The sequence below is a fragment of the Herpailurus yagouaroundi genome, unplaced genomic scaffold, assembly GCF_014898765.1.
Source record: "Herpailurus yagouaroundi ecotype Mexico unplaced genomic scaffold, PumYag 186, whole genome shotgun sequence".
Taxonomy (NCBI): Eukaryota; Metazoa; Chordata; class Mammalia; order Carnivora; family Felidae; genus Herpailurus; species Herpailurus yagouaroundi.
Window position 1 is genome coordinate 24,835,149 of NW_024412417.1, and position 9,556 is coordinate 24,844,704.

The 9,556-nt window shown below is 38.1% G+C and overlaps 1 pseudogene; it reads left to right on the plus strand.

Moving 5' to 3' along the window:
• The first annotated feature begins 7,766 nt into the window (after positions 1–7,766).
• On the plus strand, positions 7,767–8,479 carry LOC121043202 (peptidyl-prolyl cis-trans isomerase A-like; annotated as a pseudogene).
• The last annotated feature ends 1,077 nt before the right edge of the window (positions 8,480–9,556 follow it).

The window sequence follows — 9,556 nt, forward strand, 5'->3', positions numbered from 1 at the left end:
TTTTCGGGTGTGGAGTTTGGTGAGCTCTTTATAGATTTTGGATACTAGCCCTTTGTCCGATATGTCATTTGCAAATATCTTTTCCCATTCCGTTGGTTGCCTTTTAGTTTTGTTGGTTGTTTCCTTTGCTGTGCAGAGGCTTTTTATCTTCATAAGGTCCCAGTAGTTCATTTTTGCTTTTAGGGAATCACATTATTTAACATATTTTGGAACATAGAACATTTACAGATTAAAATATCATGGAGGTAAGTTGTAAAACCAACCATCTAAAGAGAGTTGTCCTGACAGCATTATTAATTACCTCTTATTAAAATTAAGCTCTCCATACTGATATCCTTACTGCCATATGGACATCTAATTTAGAATGAATAACTAGCCATATTTTATCAAAATAATGTTTTAAAAACAATATTTCAATTTAATTTTCTCAATTCCTGAAAGTTTCATTATCATTCATGTATATTTTGTTCATAATGAATAAATACAGCAAAATGAAGAAACATCGAAATGGTTTAAAAATTCCAGTCTATTAAACAGAACCATAAAACCAAACTCTCTCTCATTTTTTTTTTAATTTTAGAGAGAGAGAAAGAACATGAGGGAGGGAGAGGGGCAGATGGAGAGAGAGAGAGAGAGAGAGAGAGAGAGAGAGAGATTGAATCCAAGCAGGCTCCACACTCAGCTCAGAACCCCACCTGGGACTAGAGGCGGGGCTTGATCCCACTGCCCTGACCATGACCTGAGCCAAAATCAAAAGTTGTTTGCTCAAGCAAAGGAGCCATCCAGGCGCCCTGTTTTGTTTTTTTAATTTTTTAAATGTTTATTTTTGAGAAAGAGAGAGAGGAGTGGGCAGGGAGTAGAGAGAGAGGGAGACACAGAATCTGAAGCAGGCTCCAGGCTCCTCACTGCCAGCACAGAGTCCAAGAGGGCTCGAACTCATGAACCCTGAGATCATGACCTGAGCCAAAGTTGGGTACTTAACCTACTGAGCCACCCAGGCACCCCCAACTGCTTCTTCTTCTTCTTTTTTTAATGAAGTTGCCTGAGTTCCTAAAAGCAAAGAACTGAAGAGTTAACTGAGCTTATTAGACAAATAAAATTGCCAAGATTTAAGCTCCTTCCCAAATTCATACATTGCTTCTATTTGGAATTGCTGTTGCGCTTGAAGTATGTATGATCTTAAATAATGAAAACTGTGTCACATTTTGCTCCTACTTATCTCTAAAGAGAATCAATAAGCCATGGTGATTAGCAACATTTCACTTGGTAGCATTAAAGTGCATTATGACCTTTACCAGTATGAAATCATTAATGATAATAATTAAAATGTTATGTTTATTTTTCTCCAGGATTCTGGCAACACCACTGAAAGCAGCAGTTAAGGCATTGGAGGAAATATAATTGAATTTCTCCATTGAGAAACCTCCACAGGAATGCTAATAATGTGTTTCAACATGTCATGTATCCTGTGTAATAATTCCTCATGAAGTTTCATGAGAGCTGCGTTTATAAATAACACCTGATAAATATGCTTTTAAGTTACACATAGAGTTCTGAAGCTGACGACTTGCAAAAAGACTGGAGGATGTTCATATATGCTTCAATGTTTCCACTAAAAAAGGATGCACTTTGTGTGGTCATAGAATAAGAATGGGATGGAATAAGGATACACAGTGGTCATCGGTGTTGTGCTAGGGAGAGATAACCAGCAAACTTTTATCTATTAATAAACAATGTCGTGGTGGGAGAGCATTTGATAGTCAGGGCTGCAGAAAGCTTTTCACTTCACTCCAGGAGCTACTACTGAGCAAGGGACGCTCAATTCTCTCAATTTTATCATAAGAAAATAAATTAAAAGTATATAAGAAAATACCAGCCACACGAACAAGAGCAAACCTGGGGAGTGAAAATTTGTTAACTGCCTAGGAGGAATTCAATAACGGGTAAGTTACTCTTTTTGGAGAAAGGCTGCTTCACACTGGGCCTCTGGGGACTGTGTGTTCATATGCCAGAGCACCTGCTATTAATTTCTTACATCCCATCTCAAGAAGAAAAATTCCTTTCTATATCTTCCTCGCCTCTTACATCATGTTCTGGTAGGGGCATCTAAAAATAAACCAAGAAGACAGATAGTCAAGACACAGGAGTTTTGAACAAAAATTCTCCATTAATAACCCCTCAATTTTGTTATTTGAAAGGGCTCAAAAGTAACTTCAGGAAAATAAAAGGTTATTAATTTGATCAAGCCGTAAAGCTAGGAGGTGGTTGGGCTGCAACACAAATTTCATTCTGTCTGACTTCAAAGCGCATTCAAAGAATCAACACTCTATAACTATTTAGAAAATCTGCTTTAAAAGAATCTTCACACATGCTTCTTTAATTAAGCTATTTGCTAAGAGCTAGTTACAACAGTAAACATAATTTTCTCTAGCCCTTCATTTTATAGGCTAAATATGCCATTTTCTTTCCCCATTTTTTGAAGAATTGTTACCTTGGAAAATGGGCTTGACGCTGTATCTTGAACATTCGACAACATCCCTAACATTCACCTCTGGATAGCATGTTCTTCATGCAAAAACATATCTTCTGTGAAATACTTTCTCAAATGTTCATTTCTAAGTCTGCTTGTTAAAATGAAAGTTTTTGACCAGTGCATTTGTTTCTTACGTGGAGACACATCAGAATTAATAGTGGGAAAGCAGATGGCTGAAGGAGCCCCCCCACCATGAGAGGCTCTCCCATTCCTCAGGACACACACGTTGTTGTAAAGGAATAAAATATGAGGAACAAGCTCATGGCACTCTGAAGTGAAAGCCAGGAAAGCACAGGCCAAGGAAAGGATCTTTATGTTGCCTGAAAAGCATTTCTCCTCAAGAATTGATTTTACTCTTGAGTCAATCCTTCGTATCATTACTTATGCCATTTGCTATTACGGCAATTACTCAACTTCAACAAAAGTTGAAAGGAAATGGAGGACTTTTTTTTTTTCAATCAGATATATTAGGACAAGTCTCTTTATTATCAGAAAATTGGTACAAACTACTTTGCTATAAAACATTTTCCTAACGAGTGGCTAAAGTTCAGTATTTATGAAAGTTTGATTTGTTTTACTCTTTTCAAAAGACAATTTCATACTTTCTGTTCAAAAGCAACTTTTGTTGCATATTTTGCCCACTCACAATTTGAGTTGTAATAACTTGCTTCTGAAAATTAAGATATAGTTTTTTTCTATTTTGAAAAAATCATGGATTTGGAATTTAACTTGGCTGAAAAATTGCAATTGTCAATTTTATTGTGATTTCTGCCTCTTGGAAAAGCCGAAAAGAAATATATGCTGTGGTTATTTAATGTCCTCAAAATATACAGCATCTTTGTTATTGATTCCTTCTGATTCAGTGTTAAATAGACCCTTTAACAATTCTATCTTGACCTAGAATTCAAACAAAAGACAAGATGCTGCAGAGGAGAGAGAACCAACATCACATTGTGTAATGTGGTTTTCTTTTCTCTTTTTTAATATGAAATTTATTGTCAAATTGGTTTCCATACAACACCCAGTGCTCATCCCAAAAGGTGCCCTCCTCAATACCCATCACCCACCCTCCCCTCCCCCCCCCCCATCAACCTTCAGTTTGTTCTCAGTTTTTAAGAGTCTCTTATGCTTTGGCTCCCTCCCTCTCTAACCTTTTTTTTTTTTTTTCCTTCCCCTCCCCCTTGGTCTTCTGTTAAGTTTCTCAGGATCCACATAAAAGAGAAAACATATGGTATCTGTCTTTCTCTGTATGATTTATTTCACTTAGCATCACACTCTCCAGTTCCATCCACATTGCTACAAAAGGCCATATCTCATTCTTTCTCATTACCACTTAGTATTCCATTGTATATATAAACCACAATTTCTTCATCCATTCATCAGTTGATGGACATTTAGGCTCTTTCCATAATTTGGCTATTGTTTAAAGTGCTGCTATAAACATCAGTACTCCTGTATCCCTTGGGTAAACTCCTAGCAGTGCTATTGCTGGGTCATAGGGTAGGTCTATTTTTAATTTTTTGAGGAACCTCCACACTGTTTTCCAGAGTGGTTGCACCAATTTGCATTCCCACCAACAGTGCAAGAGGGTTCCCATTTCTCCACATCCTTGCCAGCATCTATAGTCTCCTGTTTTGTTCATTTTAGCTACTCTGACTGGCGTGAGGTGATATCTGAGTGTGGTTTTGATTTGTATTTATTTCCCTGATGAGGAGCGACATTGAGCATCCTTTCATGTGCTTGTTCGCCATCCGATGTCTTCTTTAGAGAAGTGTCTATTCAGTTTTCTGGCCATTTCTTCACTGGATTAATTTGTTTTTCGGGTGTGGTTTTCTAACCTACTTTGGGAAGTTCCTTCCCCTAGAAAGAGGAGGTAGTGCCAGTGGTGGTTTAGAAAAAGCAAAATGTTGTAGTCATAAGAAAGTATGGCCAAAGTCACAAGAATTTGGAATTTATCCCCTAATTCTTGGGTTGGTCATAGATACATGACTTCAGGGCAAATCAGTTAAGCTACCATTGATTTTCCTCATGATAATATATTAAAATGCTTATCTGAATTTATAGGGCCTGCATCCTTTTAACCCATTTTCCTACTTTCTTCAGCATCCTATGCATTTATATGTCTGATTATATATATATATATATATATATATATATATATATATATATATATATATTTCAAGGCAGTAAGAGACCCTGGGCTTCCTTCATTAGCCTACAGGAAATGGACAACTTCTTATAGTGATAAAAATTAATGTTGTCTATCACCCCTGGTCATAAATGGAAGTACATTAAATTTTATAAAATGTAGAAAAATAAATAAAATACTAATTATATATGTAGCTAGTGCCCATGGCAGTGTAACTGTCTGTAAAGACAGTTTTTTGATCTTCTATGAAAGATGACATTAAATAATAAATAAATTCTTTATAAAACATAGATCACCTAGGAATAAACATTCTTCTGATTTAGAGAAAAATGACAATTTTCTATGTCAATAAGAAATACAGGTCTGTCTCATGCCTTGAGAAACCGGATATTATTTCAAATCCAAATTTTCTTATTAATGTGTGTGCATGATTTTCTTTTCATTATAGAACGTAGATATGCTAGGATATTATGAAATATGAGAGATTACAAATCTGTGTATTGGGACTTGCACAAAGCTGATTGTCTCAGAGATCTATTCTCCACAGTGGCACAGTGATTACCAGGAAGATCTACCAAATCCCTCCCACTCTCCTCTGGAGGTCTCTTTCCCAGACACATGCAGTTGTCTGTCCATGATACTCTTAATTGTGTGAGGAAAGACGCACTAGAAGTCCAGGTAGACAACTGGTATTCTCTGGCCCGGCCTCTGTCCCTTACAGGTGGGGTGTTCCTGCTTCATGCTTCTCAGACGTATCTTCCATGTCTGCAGCATCCCTGTAGTTCTGAGTCTTCAATAACAGTGTGGTATTTTTAGAACACCAGTATTCACTGCCTCTTGCCGATTTCTATGTCCCTTACCTCCTTTCCTCCAGCCACACATGCAGAAGTCCTCATTCCCGATTGCTTTAGAAGGTCGGTCCCTGTTCACACTCATTTCCCTTGAGTTTATTCATCTAAAAGAACTGCTTACTTATTTCGTGATGTTGTTAGTCCCCCTCTGCCCTCCATTCACTCTGGGGGCAGAGTAGTCAACAGTTAGAGCTGTGACTCCCACACCTATTTTTTGTTATTTGAACAAGCCTAATATCACACACAGTTGATTTAGCTTCTTTTCTCCTTTTCCAATGCACAATTACTCATTTTCTGAAAGGCAGGTAGAAGGTTCCTTCTAGGCTTGGCTTTTCTTTTCTTTTTGCTTTTTTTCTTGCAGGTGATACTATTTATGCACCTCAAACTATTGAGTGTCCAGGATTAACTTTACTCTTCAGGTACTGACTCAAGTCTTGGAGTCATCCTGAGTGCATAAGTAAAAGGAGGGCCAGGGAGAGATTAACGGGACAAAACAAGTAGTTTACCATTGGTATTTTGTTTAAATATAAAAGTATATTATGTATCCACATTTAGATTTGTTGGTGAATCCATGTTAGTTTATGTAACATTTAATAAAAGTAACAGAATTACAGTTTTTCAAAGGTCTCCATTTTTTATGAGAATCTTGGATTGTAATCTCAGTTTTGATGTCAACTGTTGTATGACAGTAGGTGAGTAGCTTAATCTTCTTAAGAAGCATTTCTTTATCTATCACATAGGGTTTTAGGTTTCCTATTCTGCGGTTTAAAATTTCTATGACACTATGGTTCCCTGGGAACTACAAGGAATGAAGTGGCATGCATAAGCAAGGAGAAACACCCTGCCAATCGTTTCAGTTTGTGTAGGCAAAGAAGAAATTCTCCCATCCCACATTAGTATACAGATGGGGTTGTAAAATCTGCTTTAATACATATTTTGACATGATGCTTGGGATGGTATGAAGATTTAAAATAAGGTTCCTGCCATGATGTTGTCTGAAGATGTTGCTCTATGTTGTGTTTTTATCTAACATCTAAGGAAGGGGGGAAATTTAATTGAGTTCTCAAAGTACTCAGTGCAACTCACTTATATTTATATGCAATCATAAACTCTAGCATTCAATAAAATGGTGCATATTACACAGTTCTAACGGTTCTTAGAGGCTTACATACATCTCTTGTTCTAATAAAATTTTGGTTGCTATTTCTGGGAGTAATTCCATGCTCCTAGAATTCCAATCAAATTTTGGTTTTCTCTTATTGATACTCAGTTTATTTCTAAGATATAGAGTTTTAACATTACCCTGTATGATACAATTTATACAATAATTTGTTGTAATATCATAGCCAAGACCACGTTCATTAATTCGTGATTACTTAAAATACATTAATACTGGTGCAAAGATGCTTTTCACCTGCATAATTTCTAAGGAATACTATTTTTTAATTTGCACAAATTGATTCAGAAATTATGAGTTCCCAAAATAAGCAAGTTTATTACAATGTTTTGCTTACAGAAGCTATGTTTTAGAAAGTTGTGAGGAGTTTGATGACGTTTGGCTTGCTTGTTGCTCCATTTTTGGCTATTGTGTATATATATTTTTTAATTTTTTAACGCTTATTTATTTTTGAGAGAGAGACAGAGCGTGAGTGAGCGAAGTGCAGGGAGAGAGGCAGACACAGAATCCGAAGCAGGCTCCAGGCTCTGAGCTGTCAGCACAGAGCCCAACGCGGGGCTCGAACCCACCAACCGTGGGATCATGACCTGAGCTGAAGTCGGACGCCCAAGCGACTGAACCACCCAGGCACCCCTATTGTGTATATTTTTAATAGGAAAGTAAAATCCACAGGTTAACAAGAAGCTGATGACTCTGAGGGCGACCCCACACTTTGCTACCACATCTATTGTGTGGGCAACCAGCTGCAGCAATCATAGACCACACTCATTCTTTGCAATGCACTACTGTTTCACATTTTCCTACCTCCCCTGTAGTTGTTCCTTCTATTTTCCATGCCTTTTACATCAAGGTCAACTAGAAAACTGCTACCTTGAAGGTTAGTCTTAAATCTAATTTTCCAAGTCAAATATTGAAACCATCTAAGTAGTTTGGAATATTACAATAAAATATGGGATTCTAAAGAATTAGAGGCAGAAATATCTGTAGGTGATATGGGAGATTAGCAGATTTTGCTGTAAAAAGCAAATTATGTTTTGGAGATGCTGCTGCCCAGCCATGGTCAACCCCATGGTGTTTTTCCACAACGTGGTAGATGGCGAGCCCTTTCTCCTTCAAGCTGTTTGCAGACAAAGTTCCAAAGACAACAGAAAACTTTCGTGCTGTGAGTACTGGGGAGAAAGGATTTGGCTATCAAGTTTCCTACTTTCACAGGATTATTCTGGGGTTTATGCACTAGAGTGACGACTTCACTTGCCATAATGGCACTGGCACCAAATCCATCTATGGGAAGAATTTTTGATGAGAATTTCATCCTGAAGCATATGGCTCCTGGCATCTTGTCCATGGCAAATGGTGGACCCACCACAAACAGCTCCCAGTTTTTCATCACTGCCAAGACTGAGTGGCTGGATGGCAAGCATGTGGTCTTTGGCAAGGTGAAAGAGGGCAGGAATATTGTGGAAGCCAAGGAACGCTTTGGATCCAAGAGTGGCAAGAAGATAACCATTGTGGTTAAGATAAGTCTGAAAAAATTGACTAGTCAATCTCAACTACCAGACCATTCCTTCTGTAGCTCAGGAAAACACCCCTCCACCCATTCTTCTGGAAATATCCTATAATCTTTGTGCTCTCCCTGCAGTTCTATGGATTCCATATTTTCCTTATTTCCCTCCAAATCTAGCTGGATTGCAGAGTTAAGTTTCTGATGATGCAATAAAAATTGAACAGAAAAAAGCAAATTATGCTAACCTTTATGAAAAAAAAAGTACATGTCTACATTTCTATATATAGGCTACTAAAGAAAGCATTAGCAGTACTTGGATATAGGTAAAATGGAAACATTTCTTTTCATATACTTTTTTACTTGAATATTTTACTATATTCGTATATTCCTTTTCAATTAATAATGATTTAAAAATATCTTTCACATAGTTGTTTTTATTCCACTCCAGTAAAATTAATCATGACTTGCTTTTATCCTAAATTATTAGTCTCCAAATCCTTTGTGTCTAGTACTCTAATAAGAATTTTAAGGAACTTTATACCACTTGACATATTTTTTTTTAATTTTTTTTTCAACGTTTATTTATTTTTGGGACAGAGAGAGACAGAGCATGAACGGGGGAGGGGCAGAGAGAGAGGGAGACACAGAATCGGAAACAGGCTCCAGGCTCTGAGCCATCAGCCCAGAGCGCGACGCGGGGCTCGAACTCACGGACCGCGAGATCGTGACCTGGCTGAAGTCGGACGCTTAACAGACTGCGCCACCCAGGCGACCCACGACTTGACATATTTTAAGAAGAACATCTAAAATTTCTCATTGAAAATGGAAATAGCTGCAAGGACTTCGTGAACTGCTTCTCTCCTTTTGATTACAAGATTCTCTTTCCATCTTTGGCTTTAGATAGTGTGACTATAATGTATCTAGATGTTGGGGCGCACCAGATTTTCATCATGAGTCCCCATAGGAAGGTTTCAGATTCAACCAGACTCTGGTCCACAGTCTGAGGAGAGATCCAGCGTGCCGAAGTATTCACGTGTACAGAAACAGGCACACAGGCTTCAAGAGCAGCAGTAGCTGACTATGGGAACCCTGGTCTTCCTTGAAGGAGTAAAGGTAGGAGTGTCGTTCCAGTCCCCAGAGTCAGGGAGGCTCCATCCACAGGGTGAGGGCTTGGAGAGGTGGCTGTGACATCTTCAGCGACGCTGCCCTGCTGCAGCAGCCAAAGGTGGCATCCCATAGGCTTTGTAGAGCAAATCAAGAAGCTTCCTCTTCTCATCTTCCGGGAGGAAGCTGGACTTTGCCGCATTGATGTTCAGTCTCTTGAACTCCTCTTCAGTAAAGC